This window comes from Onychostruthus taczanowskii, unplaced genomic scaffold (genome assembly GCF_017590055.1).
Source record: "Onychostruthus taczanowskii isolate IOZ18803 unplaced genomic scaffold, ASM1759005v1 scaffold27, whole genome shotgun sequence".
In the NCBI taxonomy this organism is placed as follows: domain Eukaryota; kingdom Metazoa; phylum Chordata; class Aves; order Passeriformes; family Passeridae; genus Onychostruthus; species Onychostruthus taczanowskii.
Genome location: NW_024500017.1, coordinates 3,080,168 through 3,098,080, shown reverse-complemented (window position 1 = coordinate 3,098,080; position 17,913 = coordinate 3,080,168).

Below are 17,913 nucleotides of genomic sequence, written 5' to 3'. Positions count from 1 at the left end.
AAGGATGTCTCCTTGAATGGGTGCAGCCATGCAGAGTTGCATTAACTCCATCTGGTCTGGAATCTGCTTAATAAGTCAGTCATTTATTGCCCATATATTTTACATGAATCCCTGAGGGATAGAACATAATAATGCAGGCACAGACATGAGCAAAAGGGGCCTGACTTGCTTGTCCTGCCTGCACAGGAGTACTCAGAACATCAGCTCAGCTTCTGGATGCTTCAGAGAAGTAACAATCCCTTTTTTATTTCCTCTTGCCAGGATGTTTTGTGAAGCATGTTATAACTGAAAAACTGCTGGAGAAGAGTGCATGCAAACCAGAATATTTTTCATGGAAAGAAACAGAGCAGAAGGGAGGAAATAAACTGAAACGAGATATTCTTTGTTCTGGCTACAATCCACTGACATTATTAAAAAAGAGCACTAGGAAAATATGGGATATATGGGTCTAAGATTTGTGTTTATGCTTAGATTTTGTAGTACTAGTTTCTAAAAAATCACTGGATAATACTGTATTACATGATTAATGGTTTATTCATTAATTTCTTAGCTTCTTGTTAACCAATAAGTGTATTACGGCTAATTTGAAGCAGCTGTTTAGGGAAGGCTTACACATGATATTTTTTGTTTAGGGACAAACATGATATTTTCAATATCCAGATAAGATAGATATTGTCAGTCCATAGCATCTAAAGGAGCTCAGTTATCCAAAACTTCTTTTAAAAAACAAGAAGAGGACATGAGTGTTCTTTCTGTGATTTACTCACTTCTCTGAATGTGGAAGATGTCAGCCATGACAATAGTTAGTGATTTATGTTGAAGTTGAATAACTTGCCCCAAAATACCAGGTGCTCTTGTGCTGTGGTGCAGAGCAGGCAGCCCGAGCCTTCTTCTCCGCACTGGAAAGTGGGGCTTTGATGTTTGTGGTATGGGTCCTGCTGGGTGTGTCTGACAAAAAAAAAAAAAAGCTAAAATACTAATGCTGTTTGAGGGTCTCAGGTGGATTGCATGGGGCCTAAAGGAAACGTGGGTGCTGCTGATGTGCAATCACAATGGAAGGGGAGCTGGCTGGTGGGCTCCAGAGACTGAACTGTGGGCCTGCAATGGCCTTGCACTGCTGGCTCAGGGGGTCAGCAGCTGTGGTGGAGGCTGCTAAAACAGTGCAGTGAGTGCCAAATGTCCTTTGTGCCTTTAGTGCTGCTGACTGCCCCACATCCCACCGGGCCAGGCTGCAGGGAGGGCTCAGAGCACACTGCTCTGCCCAGGTGGCTGGAGCCTCTTGCAGGATCACTTTGTTTTGAGAGGGAAATGTGAATTTGATTGGAGCTCATCTCATTGTCATGGCTGTGGGGTTTTCACTTATTTGACTGAGGCAGAAAGATATTCCTTCAGTCTCACAATATTTTAGAGTAAAAACATCTATGGAAAGTCTCTCAAATGAAAAAGTAAGACTTTCAAGGAGTCAAAGAGCAAGTTTGCCCAAACAGTTTATTGTTATGGGAGATCACAGGCAGTGATTTGAAAGAAAAGTGGAAAAAAAAGACCAAACCCTTGTATTTGAGTGGTCCCAGTAGCAGTGAGGAGAGTGCCTTCAGACAGCAGAGGAGGATGCTGGAGCTCTGCAGAAGGAAGCTTCTCTGACTTTAACGTCTAATGACAAACAAGAGTCATTCAACATCAACAACACAAGCAAAGAACCTCTAGTTTCTCCACAGCTCAAACTGACTTGCAGATGGCTACAGACCATGACTATTCAAGTACTTGACTCAAATAACACTTGGCAGTGGTGTCACTTCAGTATAGCTGCATATGGAAAAAAGATTCAGAAATTTTATGTTTATTACAGTCTAGATTCCCTCTTGCCCCTCAAAGTGCCATAACAACAGTGAATAAAAGGAACTTACTACCTTGGGAATAATGTAGATTCTATAGTTGGATGATACTTCCAGGTTAAATTAATCTAGTCATCTGTATTACTCTGAGAAGTGCTAAGTGGAGGGAACGCTGAAATGGAAACTATGACAGCATTGGAAGCAGGGAATAGGATTTAAACATGGAAGCAGAGGGCTGTGTAAGGAGAATATGGTTTCCTGTTCAATTTTATGAAATATGTGTGTTTCTACCATCTGAGTCCTTACCACCATTTTGTACAAATGGGAATTTGACTGTAGGAAAAGGAACATGTGTGTCTTTCCTCACCTCTTGTCCCAGACAGTGACCTGCATGGCTGTGACTAATTTGACATTTCCTCTGTGTTAAAATAGGTTCTCCTTAAATTATTTTATGTAATTTTTAATTTTTGAAATTAGATTTCAAATTTGCCTTTTTTTTGGTTTTTTTTTTAAGTGATAGATAAAAGAAAAATCCTATTTCAGTTTTTGCCCACTTATTTTTTTTTTTCCTTTTGACAGGAAGGCAGATGTAAATAAGCAATGTTGAGTGTTTGCCTAAGAGGAACACTTTTGATTATTTTTTTTCCTTATTCACCTCATTGAAAGAGAGAAGGTCATCGCTGTCTTACACAAAATCAAATTTAGACTGGAACTTCTTTCTTTAGGAAAAAGTGCTCATTCTTCTTTCCTACTCTTAATTCTTTATGTCTACTCACTCTTTATTTCACTCTTTCAAAGAAGAGAATTTACTAAATAAAACTTAGGGTTGTATTTGGATCTGGTTCTAATTTTTCATTCAGTAAAAAATATTTCCTTTTCATTTTTTTTCAATTAATTAAAGGTACAAAATGGGTCCACCTTCAATATCTGATTCATTTTTCCTCTCAAAATCTGCCCGTGATTAATTTTTCTCTAATTCTATGCAATCTTTTCAGACTGAAATTCCTTACTTTTAAAAAAAATGTGTTCCTGCACATTTACATTTACTTTGTGAGAATAAAATATATATCTGTGATACTAATACTAAGATTTTATAGTGAACCCCAGTGTGTGCTTTTGTGCTTTGAGAGATTGGCATTCACTTCTAAGGTAGGATGGGCAGGCAAAAGGTGCCTTGGGCAGAAGTTAAGCTCTCAGTATATTACAGTGAGAGTTCCCCTTCAGCTTCCCTCTTGCATTGACTTTTGTGCCCTTCTTGGGGTTACAAACCAAAAGCTGAGCAGTGCCAATCCCATCTATTATTTCTTGATCAGTTCCGTTTCTGCTACATCTTTTTAGAAAGGAGGTGACCAAAGTAATTTTCATGACAATTTTAGGGTTTTTTCTTGTTAAGTTTTTTGCCCTTTGTAGTTCACCTCTAACTGGAAATTTTCAAAGCACATTAATGGTGTTTCCCATAGCAGAACTTTTCAGTGACTTTTCTGCAGTGTAATCTCTTGGTAGATCACTGCAAAGCTGAGTTTGTTTCTCCATGTACTAATGTTCCACTCTGACTTTGTGGGTGATCTTTAACTCCTCTCTTCTTACTTTCTTCATCTGTGCAATGAGGATAATGATTGATTTTCACCTTTAATACTGGGAATGTGAGCTGCTTCAGCAGGATTCAGCATCAGTACATTGCCTATGACTTCATTTATCTGAGGTTTTGTTACTTTTACATAATTTTTTTAAAGCTTCCTTAACTAGGCTTTGCATTAGTTTTACTGATTGTTATCTCAGTAGTATCCTTGCATTCTTTTCCTCCACACTATTACTACTGCTACGAAACTGCAAACACAACATGGCCATGACAGATCAGGTATTCAGCCCTCCTGCTCTGAGCCTGCCAGCATCGTTCCCCATACATTTCACCCAGGGGTTTTCCCATTCAGCATAAACAGACAGAAAATGCAAAGAAATACTTTGTAACCTACACAATAAACGACTCAAGGAATAAAAACCAGACAAAAACAGAGCTGTGAAAAATGGGTGAAGAAAGTTGAACCCTTGCTGCAGTGCTGCAGCTCTTCCTGAAACAGTGACTATGATTCCCCTGGAGCTAGCCATTGATAAACCAATACATATAGATGCTTTGCTATGTATGTGGATCTCTACCCACAAAAGAATGGAGGCATCTACTCCCTTTCAGCAGCCAGAGCAGGCCTGTATTTTTCCTTTCCTTCTTGCTCTTCTCTCTTTCCTCTCTGGTCTTCTCTAGGCAGAAATTCTTCATCAGTTGTGAAGGACTGCAGCTCTCATCCAGACTTCATTTCAGCCCTTTGCTCTTTACTCGATTTGTGAACAGAGAACCAAATTTATCTCCCCTTGTTATTATTTAATTCTGCAATTAGATTGCATTGGTTTGCAAGGCACTTGAGGTTGTAGATTTCAGGAGAGGTGGCATACAAAATAAATGTCTATTGACTTGGCAAGGCTGAGGATGTCTCATTGATTCCAGTGTTCTCTGTATTATTGTCTGTCTGTTCCATGTCCAATATCCTGCACCTTTTAATTCCCCCTTTTTTTTTTTTTAATTGCTGCTGCATGTTTAATGCATGTCTTCATTGAGCTGTCCACAAAAATGCCTGTATCTTTTTCCTTGGTGGTTACAACAAATTCAGAGCCCATAAAGGTTTACAAGTAGTTTTAAACTGTTTCCCACAAACCACATGCCTAGGCTGAGTTTCATTTAGTATGCTACTGTCCAATTACCTAGTTTGGTTTAGTTCATTTGAAGCTCCCTACAATCTTGTGTCTTAGCTAAGCTGAACTATTTTTGTTTCATCAACATGTTTTATTCCTTCCCTTTTCCCTTCTGCAGGTTAATGAATGTGTATTTTTATTACACTTTTGTGATGAGCTGCAGTGAGATATATGGCTGTTTCTTTGAAAGGGAAATGAGACAGCTGTCTATTGAGAGTGACCCCAGCGTTGGGTTACAATCTCTGGACAATGCTATTTGTTGACCTCCTGGGAATGGGTTTACTTCTTTTTATGGCACTTTAAATTGCAATTATTTACAAGCATAAGAACACATGGTTTTTCTTTATCTGCATTTATCTGAAGATCAAACAGCCTCTTATTATTGTGAATATTGACAAAGTCCCTGCATTACTGGAATAAAAGTTTTCCCCCAATTTTATGGATAGGAATCAAAATCACCCAGAAAAACAAGATTACAAAAGATAACAGGAAAGAGGTCTACCCATCCCAGTCTCTTAGGTGTGGGACTGAAAAGCAATAATACTTTTATGATACTTTTCCAATCTTCAGCAACTTGGATTTCTCAGGGATTTTCACAGGTAGAGTCAGTATTTGTTGTCTCCTCATGGCAAGCATTTAACCCAGGATAAAGAAAACTGGTAAAAAATAATGGATGTTTTCTGAGTGGTTCCTGCTCTGGTGGTTGCTTCTGCTGGTGAGGTTCTCTGGGTAGTTTCTGCAGCAAAAGGAAAATTGTTTTCAGGTCCAGACTTGGACCACAGGTCTCTCTACTGGAGAGAACCTGCTATGAACATATCTGTGTATCTTCAACACAGACATCATCATCATGCCCTTGGCTCCAGGACAGCTGTCTCTGCATGGTAAACACTCCCAAATCGCTGGATTGCTGGTTGTTCATATTTTTACATCAGAAAGGGAGGAAAAAACATGGCTTCAACCACTGGAAAGGAATTTCCCTGAGGCTTCTCCAAATCTGCACAGCAAACCAAGGACAGTACTGGTAGAAGCAGCTTTTCTGCCTTTAGTTGTAGGCTCTGTCCTTGGTCCTTTTTTCCTCACTTGCTGGTTAATCTCTGTTCCTAAACTTACCTTTAATTGGCATTGCTGCTATTTCACTTGCCAGAGACTCTCAATGGGTTTACTCTTTTTCATGTCTAAGTTTTTCCATGATCTAGCAGGGCCTTCCATTGCTCCCTTCTCAGCTGGCTGGCTGTTGACTCCTACAGATCATAGGATTGCAGGATGATTGATGCTGAAAAGAACCTCAGGAGATTTCTGGTCCAACCTCAGCTCAAAGAAGATCTGAGATCAGATTAAGTTGTTCAGAGCGTTATCTAGTTTAGTCTTGAAAACTTCCCAGGGGGAGACTGTAAAAGTTGTCTGGGTAACCTGCTCCAGGATCTGACTGTCCTCTTGGGGATAAAGTTTTGCCTGATACTCCAGTTAACCTTTCCTGTTCAAATTTATGCCCAGTGTCTCTCATCTCCCCAGCATCACTCAGATGATGACTTGGTCATCTTGGAATCTAATCGCTTTATCATTTTTTATACATTGACCTTAAGGTCACTTTTGAGTTTAGTTTTTCTCATTCAGGAATGTGCATTTCTCTCTTTGACAATGCTTCATCCTCCTCCCTCACAAACAGCAAAGGAAGTTAATTTAGTTTTTCTGTAATGTCTACTTCTTTTGGCATCTGGTCTTGTGTCTTTGGGAGACACAAATGATTCCTTTATTGACCTCATCTTCTTTATATATTTGAAAAAAGTTTTATTATTTACCTTGAGTCCTCATCACCTTATCATCGAGTCACTGAGATGAAGAGCTTGGTCATCTTCTTGATGGCCCCCTTGTTGGTGCTGGCAGGCTGCTACAACGTCCACGTGAAGCACCTCTTCTCCAGGCTGAACAAATCTAGTGCTGCAGATCCTAAGACTTTTTCTTCTCCATTTTTCAATGTATTTCTTGTACTGAAGAGCTCAAAAGAATACAATGTCTAGATGTGGCCCAGCAGGAGCTGAGTGGGAGGAGAGTCCCTCCCCACAAGCTCCTGGCTGTGCTCCCACCAGCACAGCCCAGGATGCCACTGGCCACCTTTTCTGCCAGCGCACACTCCTGATGCTCAGTCTGTGCTCTGTCTGCCAGGAGTCCTCAGTCTTTGCAGTAAAGCCAGTCAGCCCAGCTTGCCTTGGATAGAGCACAACCCATTGATCACTCTCCTCTGAGCATAACCCTCCAGCCAATTTTACCTACACAGTTGGTTGCCCGCCCATCCAGACCACAGTGTCTTCAGGTACAAATGTTGTTGGAGACACTGTCAAAAGCTGACATAAGTGTTATCCACTGATTATCCCTTGTACACAAACCCAGCTATTTGATCACAGAAAACAATAGGTTCAATCAGAAATTAATTACATTCAGTAAATCCAAGATGATTCCATTGTGTTTCCTTGCTGTGCTCTTCCAAATGAATGGGATGGGACCTGTTGAACCCCAGAGTCCCGGAAATGTTGTCAGAATCTAATCGCTTTATCATTTTTTATACATTGACCTTAAGGTCACTTTTGAGTTTAGTTTTTCTCATTCAGGAATGTGCATTTCTCTCTTTGACAATGCTTCATCCTCCTCCCTCACAAACAGCAAAGGAAGTTAATTTAGTTTTTCTGTAATGTCTACTTCTTTTGGCATCTGGTCTTGTGTCTTTGGGAGACACAAATGATTCCTTTATTGACCTCATCTTCTTTATATATTTGAGAAAAGTTTTATTATTTTCCTCGAGTTCTTATGTAGTCTTCATTTCACCCTTTCATTAGTTTTTCCAGTTTATTTGGTGTAGTTTTTTTTTGTTACAGCCATCACCACATGTTATATGATTTCTCTGTCTTCCTTAGTAGAGTACCTGCTGGGTTTAATGACTTCTATTATTATCTTCAATTACTTTTTGTTAAATTTCTGAATTTCTTGCAGTTCATCTAGCAGGAATGAAAGAACAGTTGACTTTATTTTTTATATCACTTTCTTATTTTCTGAATTATTTTCTAATATTGATGTTCTTTACAATGCTGAAATCCTGCTCCTCCCTCCTGTTTGGGGAATATAGGAGCAATGAAGTAACCCAGGACATGTGGGCCCCAGTGAGAACCTTGTCAAGGTGCACCACTGCAATCTATTTTACACACCTGTCACATCTCAGTTAGCAAAAGTCATGGCTGTGTTACTGCCTGTCCAATGCCTTCTTGCCACAAAAGCCCTCTGAGGAGGAAAGCATCATTTCATCCACTCTGCAAGCATCTGAAAAAGACCAGACGAAATAACATTTCCCAGGTGCTGGGAAACCAGAACGGCAGATTTAATGTTCTGTCTCCTTTGGGGCTTGCACAGTGTCCCTGAATCCACGGGATTCGTCCCATAATGAAACCTTTGGTAATATGCAATAAAGTACCCAAATGTACTTGCCAGAATGGCAAAGCAAAGGCCTGGTGTCATTGCCTGATTGTCAATGCCTGGAAGGGCTGGTGGACAGTTTTGAAAGGGTGGGAGCAGTCTCGCTTCTTTGAGTTGTATATGGCATTTACAGGCATATGGTACAATGTACTTCCTAGGAAAGAATCAGAGACAGATTTGCCCTTGGAATTGTTTGTTGCTTGGTGTTTTTTCTAAAGAAATCTCTGGTATGTTTTTTACTTCCTTAGTTCTTGCACTTGGGTTATTTAGGATCCCAGTTCTGCGTAATGTTTATTTCAGTAAAGACTTTGTTCTTAGAAGTTCTGGTCACAGTATAGAAATTTGCTGCCTTGCTTCAGCACAGAACATTTCCTTATCTGAGTATTTTGAAACATATGATAAATATCCCTGTAATTAATAGTAGAGTATTTTCTGAATACCTGTGAATTAGTAGGTCTTAAAAAAAAAAAAGAAAAAGATTGGGGTAATTAGGTAAAAAGTATTAAAAATAAGTAACTAGTCACAAATTAGAGACACAACAGTAGGCAGTTCTTTCTACTTCTTTAATCAGAAGCCCACCCTGCTCTTGGATCTTGAGTTTCATTCTTGTTCTCTTTCAAGGATGGGCCTTTTTTGCCCCCTCAGTTTAGTTTTTGCCAGGGAAGAAGAGTGATTAAAAACAACACACAACAATTAAAAATATTCCCAACTGTTAGTCTGTCCTGCTTCTTTAACCATTTTGCAAATAGGTGCATGCTTCAATATATACAATATGTACATATAATATTTACAGAGATACAGTTTTCTAAAAGCAGGCTGATGACATTAATCTCAGCTCCATACCCCTGTAGACAATTGTTTGGCATGATTTGTAGATGTGTTGTGTCAGTAGCTCCTTCTTTACTGCTTGGAAGAATTTATTGCTTTAAGAATTGCAATTGGTGCCTTTACCCACATGGTCCATCCGAACTAGAGAAGAAAATGAGGGTTGAAGAACTGCTTGAGGCCCTCCTTGAAATCTCGTAACAAAACAGGAGATGGCACCTCACCAGACCAGCATCCTCTGATCTAGCCATCTAATTTGTGTTTAGGGATTGCTCATACATGCCTTTCTCATTTCATAAAGGAAGGCATTAATAATTACTGGCAGGGGACAACTATTTCCCTCTCCAGCTCTTTTACCACCCGTGAAGATCACAGAATAAAGCCACAACTGAAGGACATTGTCTTACATCCAAACAGTGGAGATTTTTGTCTGTGGCTCTACAGCAGTCAAGGGGTAACTGTGAGAAGATGGCCAAGCCTGGCACTTCTCATGCCTGTCCCTGATGGGGCTCTGGCTGCCTCACTGTACATTGCTTGTGCTGCAATCCGGGTGGCCTAAGGAGGTGACAAAACAACCTAGTAGGTGTCCCCCGGGGGCTGGGGACAGCACATCCTGCTGGATCCAGCAGAGTGCCTGCTGCACGGGCCACACTCAGTGTCCCAGGCTGGGGGCCTCTCCAGCAGCACAGGGTAGGGCAGGACAGAGGGCCCTTCCTCACTCAGCTGCAGTTTTGCTTCCAGCCTCATGCTCGTGTCAGATTTGTGAGTAGCCCAAGCCCTGCCTCTAACCAGGGGTGCTGGCTTAGGCTGGGGTGGGCTCTGCTTTTGCACTGAACAATGCAAATGGATGTTGGTGGATTTCAGGGCAGGAGGTGCCCTGTCTCCCTCAGCCTACACTGGGCACAGGCATCCCCAGCTGCACACACACAGCATGCATGATCATACACAGATCAAAACTCCAAACTCATCCTCATCTTACCACTATAATTGCTGTGCCAGCAGACCTTTGTCCAAAGCCTTGGGGTGAGCAGCCATGCCCTGTTGCTGCATTATGTCTACCAAAAATGCCATTTCATCCTGTATACTTTTACCTTGTAACCCTGACTTAATTTATGGAGAATCACTGTGATTGCTCAGTAAATACTGCTTTAATTTCTGAAGCAGAAAAGGAGGAGTGAATAGTGAGTTTGAAATAATTCACTGAAATTTCCAGTGTGAAGAAGAAATCCCAATTTGGCCATGTGGAAAGACAAATACAATGTTTTGTTGTTCATGGATTTGAAATAGAGATATTACTCACCAGAATAATAGGAAAATCACCAGACAACTCTTCTGAGTTTGTTTGGTGACCTTTGTAGCCTGTCAAAAGTTAGTGAAGACACTTTAAAACAAACAAACAAAAAAATTACCAAATATTATAAGCTAAGAATTGGTATGAAAACTAAAAGACAGAATGATAGAATGAATTTCTTGGCATGAAAAAAGAATTAAACAGAATTCAGCCCATCCAACGTGATGTATGCACCTAGACTAACATGACAGGGCAATACAGACTCCCACCAGTCACATTTTTTTGTGTCTTGAGGAGATGCTGTATATATATACACATAGTGGCTACATCACTTCTTTTCCCTTGGTCCACTCATGAAATTATATGTATCATTTTACCTTACACAAAAATATTTTGTTGTAACAGAAACACAAACCTGCTGTGTTGCCTGTGGTTCCCTCCGTGAAATTTAGATCATTAGTTTCAGTGTTTTAGAGCTTCAGGCACTGCTTTGCAGTGATGGTCCAGTGAGCTGTGTTGCCCATTGCAATTAAAACATGTGAGACTGCTTTAAAAATGTGGTATTTGTGAGAAATTAAGCAGTCATTCAAACCTGTTGGGAAAATTTTCTAACACAGCTGCAGTATCTTCTCATCTGCTCTCTGTTTCCATTATTGATTGTAATGGAGAAGATGTATTCCATGGAAATTACACTGGATGACTAGAATTTCATAAGAGAAGGTCACAGAATAAATGAAAATTACTTTTATATGATTTTGCTTTGTAATTGGAGACAGATCTTCAAATGGTGTAAAATGGCAAGTTGTGATGAAATCAAGAGTGATAAAGACATTTACTTTGGCTTAGCAGATCTGGAGTACAGAACTCAATCAGAAATTTAATACTTCTAAGTAAATTTCTGAGTAAAATCTGAAGTTTTCTGTTGATTTTATTCACCTATCTTTAAAAATAATTTTTTTTTCAAGATCAGTTAGGTTTCATAGAAGAAATCCTGTCCTTACTGAAGTTGATGAAGAAAAAGACATCTTGATGTTTTCATGGAAGCATATGCAAAACTAGTGCTTTCAGATGCTACTAGCAAAAATGAAGGGAATGGAGGGAGAAAACCAGGCAGTGGCTACATTATAGTTCTCAAGACAGAAAATTACTGTGCTGCACTCAGTATTTGTTCTTGCATAACATGGAGGTGTCCGGATCTCATCTGCACTCAACATTTCATGCCCACAGCATACAAAGGGGAGTTTAATAGTCTCAAAAGCCAGGGGCTTACACTGTGGCAGTACATTATGAACGTACAGGAAAGAGCAAAGGACTGCAGCTGCTCAGGGTATGGTGTTTCTAAGAGAAGAACAGATAAGTAGTCAAAAAGATATGAAGGAATTCTGCATCCAAGTGTGACTGCTGCATGCTTGGAGATGAGAATGAAAAGCAAAAAGCAATGGAGAGGAATTTGTCAGTTAAGTCTGCCTTCATTCAGCACCAGTGCATGAAGCCATTGCAAAGTCATGCGAGTGTTCATACAAAATACTGTTACACAAGCTCCTCAAGATGGGATGAATTTTAATATTTCAGAAGAGTATACACTTTGGAAAAAATTTTTTTTTTTGCTAATATGTACTAAATTGCTTTTTGGTGTACTGATCTCTGGAATTGTACAATAATTTGTCTAATGTGGCCTTGCAGATGGACTTGACCATAAATCGATGCATGGGATGTGCAAGGATGTCATATAAACCTTTCAGCCTGGGAAGTTATGGTTATTCTACTAAGGGGAACTGCAGCTGCTGGTATCTGTGAGTCAAACTTCTGCCTTATTATCATATTGCTATTTAAAAATATGGAACAAACATCTGTCTTCAAATAATAACAGAAAAGCTGATTGCTCTGTGTCTTGGGGCATGAGTTTCTGAGGTCAGTAGGGACAGGAAAAAAGTATTGAAATAAAGTGAAAATGTTGGAGGTTTGTGGGTATCTCTGAAAAATAATTGAGCTTCTGTTTAATTTCAGTGGAGCCTGAGGATCTGGAAAATATTCTTGATCTACCAGACATATGCAGAGTTAGTGCTCCTTAAAAAAAGAAATGTTTTTATATGATTTCTAATTATATTCTTTTCTAATGAATTGAGACAATTTCAGATGATTTGTGGCAGGAGATGGACAGAAATGTTGAAAAATCAGATGGGAACAATGTGTGCTGATGACTTTCCTCGAGTCTCTGTAGGATGATTATTATTGCCTTTTACCAGACATAGAGAGGAAAGTGTATCAGTGAATTGGTAAAAGGTCATTCTACATTTCTTTCTCATTTCCCTAAGAATACAAAGGTTAATCTTTATTTAAGTCCTTTCTCTCTGAAGTGGATCCATTAGAAAGTCAAGGATCAAGCTATCATGACAGACATCCTCAGAGCAGTCACAGAGTGATGCTTTCCTTCCCCTCCACCCACGGTCTGTAGAGAGCTGGTGGCATCCAGCACTGGCTCTTCTCTCTCACATAAAGCCTTGTAGAGCCCAGGGCTAGTCCACATGGTCATTCCCATGCAGAGTCAATTTCCCATCTTTCCTCCCAGCACCTTGTATGACAAGTCTTACTGATATTGAGGTATGAATGTTTAGCCTGGCTCTGTGCTGAAGTACATGAGGCCTTCAGATACATATGACAGCTGCTCTAGCCTCCTGCTCTGAGCGGGCTACCTTACTTCAGGTTTCTCAGAGCCTTGTCCAGTCTTGTTTTGAATACTTCCAAAGATGGAGGCGGCACTGTCTCTCCTAGGCCCCTGATCCTAAGTGAATTTTCCTTTCTTGTGCTAGTTTGAAGATTCCCTTGCTGGAACCTGGGACCTTTGCCTCATCCTTTTGCTGTGACCCTGAGCAGAGGGGCACTGGGACCATCCTGGGGCTGCAGTCCAACAGGGCTGGCATGAGCACAGGAGGCAGTACTGCCACCATAGGTCTGGAAGTGTCCCATCCTTCTCCTTCTAAAGGAAGGTGTCAAAACCTCCACTGATGAGGGCTACTGCTTTAGGCATCCTCCTCCTGCTACTCATTACAGGTGGGCTCAAACAATGAGGCAAGGCTTCAAAGTAAACATAAGAAAGACTACTACTCTGAGAGTCAAAACGGTAGCAATTTTCACTTATACCAGCTTTAGCAAAGCAATATTCACATCCAGTTCTTTCACCTTCTCACCTTATCACCAGTGGCAGTGCCCTGCAGCATCAAGGTTCACAGGATAGGTCCACTTGTCAGGAAAGAATTTTCTCTTGTATTTGAATTGGTTCAGTGTTTAATTTCATCGCTATTCCCTTCTTACCACCTCCATTCTTGCCTCCAGATTGTTCCTGAGACAGGAAAGGACAAAAGACCCTTCTGCCTTCTCTAAGGTCTTCACAGCCCAGAAGGGAGCTATTCCTGGCGCTCTCTCTCCAGACGCCCTGAATCAGGGGCTCAGAGGTAGCTCTGCAACCGTCTCTGATAGCGCTGCTGCACAAACAGGATCTTCCAAGAGGGCAGAGCCAACATCTGGAGGATAGAAACCATGTCAGCCATCCTAAGTTATCTGGTTCCTATTCCTGAACTGGGACTTTCGGGTAAATAACGCCAATCATTGCAATTTCTTCTCCTAGGAGAATGTTACCAAGACTTTTATTGTTTTTATTGACCTGCCTTGCTTTCCTGTAGCCCTGCAGCTCTGCAATATTCTCTCTCAAATAAGGGGACTCATAATTCACAGTGTTTATTTGACAGCCTTTGTGTGGTCAGGGAAAGGGAAAACAATGTTGGGGAGGCACATTTCCCTGTTCCACTTGCTGTGGTCGCAGTATGTTTTGTCTCTTCTGCCTCAGCTAATGGGGTCACGTAATAGGCACAGACTGAAAATGTCCTGTGGTTGTAATGTTCAGATCTTCAGAATGTTTGCTGAGCCTGACTCACAAACAAGTTCAACAATGAAGCCAGGGTGAATATTTTGTTAATGAGATATTTTTAGAATAATAAATGGACCAGCAATGCATTTAAAAGAGGGTCTTATTTCGTAAATATTTCCATAAAAGCTTGAGGAAATTTAATTATATGACAATCCTTATTGTGGAGGAGCAGAATTAAAACTAGCTTCACTTTCCCTCCTCAGCAGCTCTGTGGTTTCTGATCATACCTCTAACTGTTCAGAAGCTCTGCTTAAAATGACTGTTAAATGATTCAGGAATCATATTTGTGTGGAGCAATTGTTCCACTGATCTTCACAAAGAACCATGATGGGAAAACCATAACTCTTTTTAAAAAGGACAGCTCTTAAATATGTTTTATTTCTTCCTTTCACCAAATGTGTATCTTCTCTAATACAGCTTTGGGTAGTTTTAATTTTTCTCGATAGAAAACCATACTAATTAGCTTGATTAGGTAAGTATTTAGTGAACCAGCAAGTTGCCTGCATAGTCTAGCAAAGCTGTTAGAAAAGGTTTCAGCAACTGAAGCTCACGGGAATATACAGCTTAAACTTCTCAGAATGAGAGCAGGCATCCAATCAATATTTAAGGCTATTTCACAACCTTTCTCTCTGTGATTTTAACTTGCTGCTCAGCTAACCAAAAGCCTGAGATATGACACTTTCTATTTTAGTATGTCTTTCTTTTGCCAAGATTGAGAGGGGAATTCTTAATACTGAAAATCATTAGAAGTAGTTCACCTCACGATTTCTTTGTTAGACTACAAACAGAATTATAGATGGATTCAGGATTATAGAGTCTGAATACTTCATATTGACAAGAGGTCAGACTCCACTCTAAGATATACCAATGCAAATCAGAAGACTTTTTTTTTTTCCCCAAAATTCAGTGTGGCTACTTTAGTTTTAGATGGTATAACTTTTAAAATTATTTTCAGGAAGAAGTTCTTACAAAGTAGGAAGTGGTACATATATATATCTATAAATTGCTATTCTTATAAATTTGCACTTTTGTTTTTCACTGAATAATCCTTTGCTGGTGAAGTTTAGGGATTTGGACAGACATTTGTTAGCTCCACAAAGGGGAAGTGTAAAATACAGTGACGGCTCCCTATAATTTTCTTTAACCTCAAGCCAAGTTACTACCAGCATGACCCTGAAAATAGTACTACTTCCTGAATACACAGCCTTGATGAACAATAAATTTTTCTTTCATGACAGGTTTATTGTTTTGTTGAGGAATTGCTTGAAAGGTATTTCATTGTATATAGTGAAGGTGTAATTGGGCTACAGCAGCGTATTCCTTTAATATGTTAAGCAATAATTTCATGTCACCTTGTTGTACACAGGGGTTTCATTCTGTTAAACTGATTGATTACTTTATCAGGATTCATTTGCTGGCATTTGTATAAAGCAGTGTCTTGATGAAGGGAGAAGTATAAAACTTCAATCCTGTGCCAAGAGGGCAGGATCTGTGTGGGAGAAGATGACAGCAAAGCAGTGGGTGCTGCACGGGGAGGTCTGCAGGGCAATCAGACTAAGAAGTTGAACAGTCTCTCTTTCTATCCCAGACAGACACAATCAAACCCATCCCTGCTGGACAGTTATGTAAATTGTTCTTAACAGTCCTGGTAATCTCTTGTGGCCTGAATCTGCAGGTACACAAACCTCTCTCTTACGCCTCTTTCCACTGCCATTGGGGAAGCCCAAAGAGGCAAAGATGTACTGTTGAAAATTGCACCCCATCATGATTGAGCAGTGCTTCACCATCCATGAAAAACTAATTTTCCTTAAGTTCTGAAAAATATATATCATTGGTTTCTCAAAAGCACCTGCTGCTGTTCTGACAATCATCTAAATTGGATTGTGCTGAGGAAAAGCTGACCTTCTCCTTTCTCCTGTGAGGTCTTCTATTGGAATTTGATAAATAAAATCAGTCAAAACCCCTTTAAATTTCCTCTTAGAATATTTCCCTAGATGGAAGCCAAAGTGAGAAATATTAGGCTAAATTCTCTCTTGACATAAATCCATTGAACCTAAAGTAATCTACCTCTTAGAACAACTTGACTGTGGTATCAGGTGAAGTATCTTCTTAGCACAACACCCAGGACCTAAACTAAGTTACACCAGCAGAGAATTTGTTTTGCTATTGCTGCAGTCAGAGAGCTCTGATTTTAGTATCACACCAATAAATGTTCCATGCAATGCTTCATGATGAGATTTAAGCAATAAAAATTACTTGTGTTTCCTTACAATTTTAATTTACAAAATTGATCCAGACAGAAAACAAGAAGATTTTCTTTCAGAACCATCAAGGATGTTCCTGTGAAGTTTTGGAGAAAATCTATTAAGCTGTGTTTGAATCTCACTTCATTAAACATTTAGGCTGACTTGCTGTTTTGATATTTGTTATAATGGCTTTTGTGTCTTGCTGAAAAACTTGTTGCACTGTTGCTCTCAGTCAGAATTTCCTGAGAGCTACAATGTTTTGGAAAGCAGAGTGCTAGCTATGTGTGAAGAAGCAGGCATAAATGAAAACACTGAAGTAATTATATCTGCCTGAATATTTTTGCCTAATGTTGTTCTGAGGAACCCAAAGCACAGCCTGCAATGTGAGGGCTCCCAGCCATTATCAAACCTAAATTCCCCTGGATGAAGCACGACAGACTCTTGTCTCTGTATTGTCTGTCCCATCTCTATATTTGTCTGTGTAAAGTCTTCCTATTGAGGTGCAGTTTTCATGCACATTAATCACCCTGTGTTGTGATAAGACATGAAATGATGACACAGACACTGCTGCTCTCGAGGTGAAAAAAAAGAAGAAGAAGAAACACCTTATTTTCTGACTCCAACATTTATAGTTTTCCAAAGGTGACAGTGGATTGGAGGGTGACAGTGCCACCTCTCCAATGCCACTGGACAGACCAAGGGTCCATCCCTTCTCTCCACCTCCATGAAAGAATGCAAAACATAGGTTATTTACAGAACTGTGTGTGAGAAAGTTTGTTGAAAGAATGCAAACATCAGAAGGCTTAACAAAGTCTTACAAAATCAGGGCGACAACCCTGAGCAGTCTGCACAAAGTTGATCCTGCCCTGCACCGTGCCATCACTTGCCTGCAGGCTTCACTGCTAATCTACCATGGAGGATGCTTCATTTGCCACCAGGTGGGTTGCACAGAGGAGCTGTGTTGTCCCACTTTTCTTGCTGCTGTCCAGAAAATTGCAATCATGCTTTAAAATGGACAAGTGGAAAAAGGCAGCCTTGCATGCCATGCACACATTCTGCCTCATTTAGCACCTACATACAAAAAAAAAAAAAGTTAATAGAGCTGCCAAACCAATTACATTAGATTAAATTAGATTAGTGAGCCAAAAAATTAAGACATCATGGCAGACAGGTCTAGGAATGCTGTGGCAAAAGGGAGTATGGGATACCCAGCTCTAGACAAAAAAAATTACTCAGTAAGCCATCACTGTAATAAAAATATTTTAAAAATGTCAAATAGAACTAAAACATTTTAGACATATAGTATATTAGCCAAAATTTTAAACAATTTGCCTTGAGCTTCATAAATGTAAAGTGATGGAATGTGTTTAGCAGGCGATACGGATTATCTTTATCTGCATTAAACTGCACAAGTTCATTGTAATGCAGGCCAGTTATAAATGCAGTACAGACCACATCTCCCTAATCTCATCTAATGATGACATCTATGCTTTTCTCTTACTTTGAAAAGTGATGGTCATTGCTGACTTGGGGTATTATTTCTGTTGACTGAAAATATGAATATTGAACATTAGTGATCAACACTCCCCC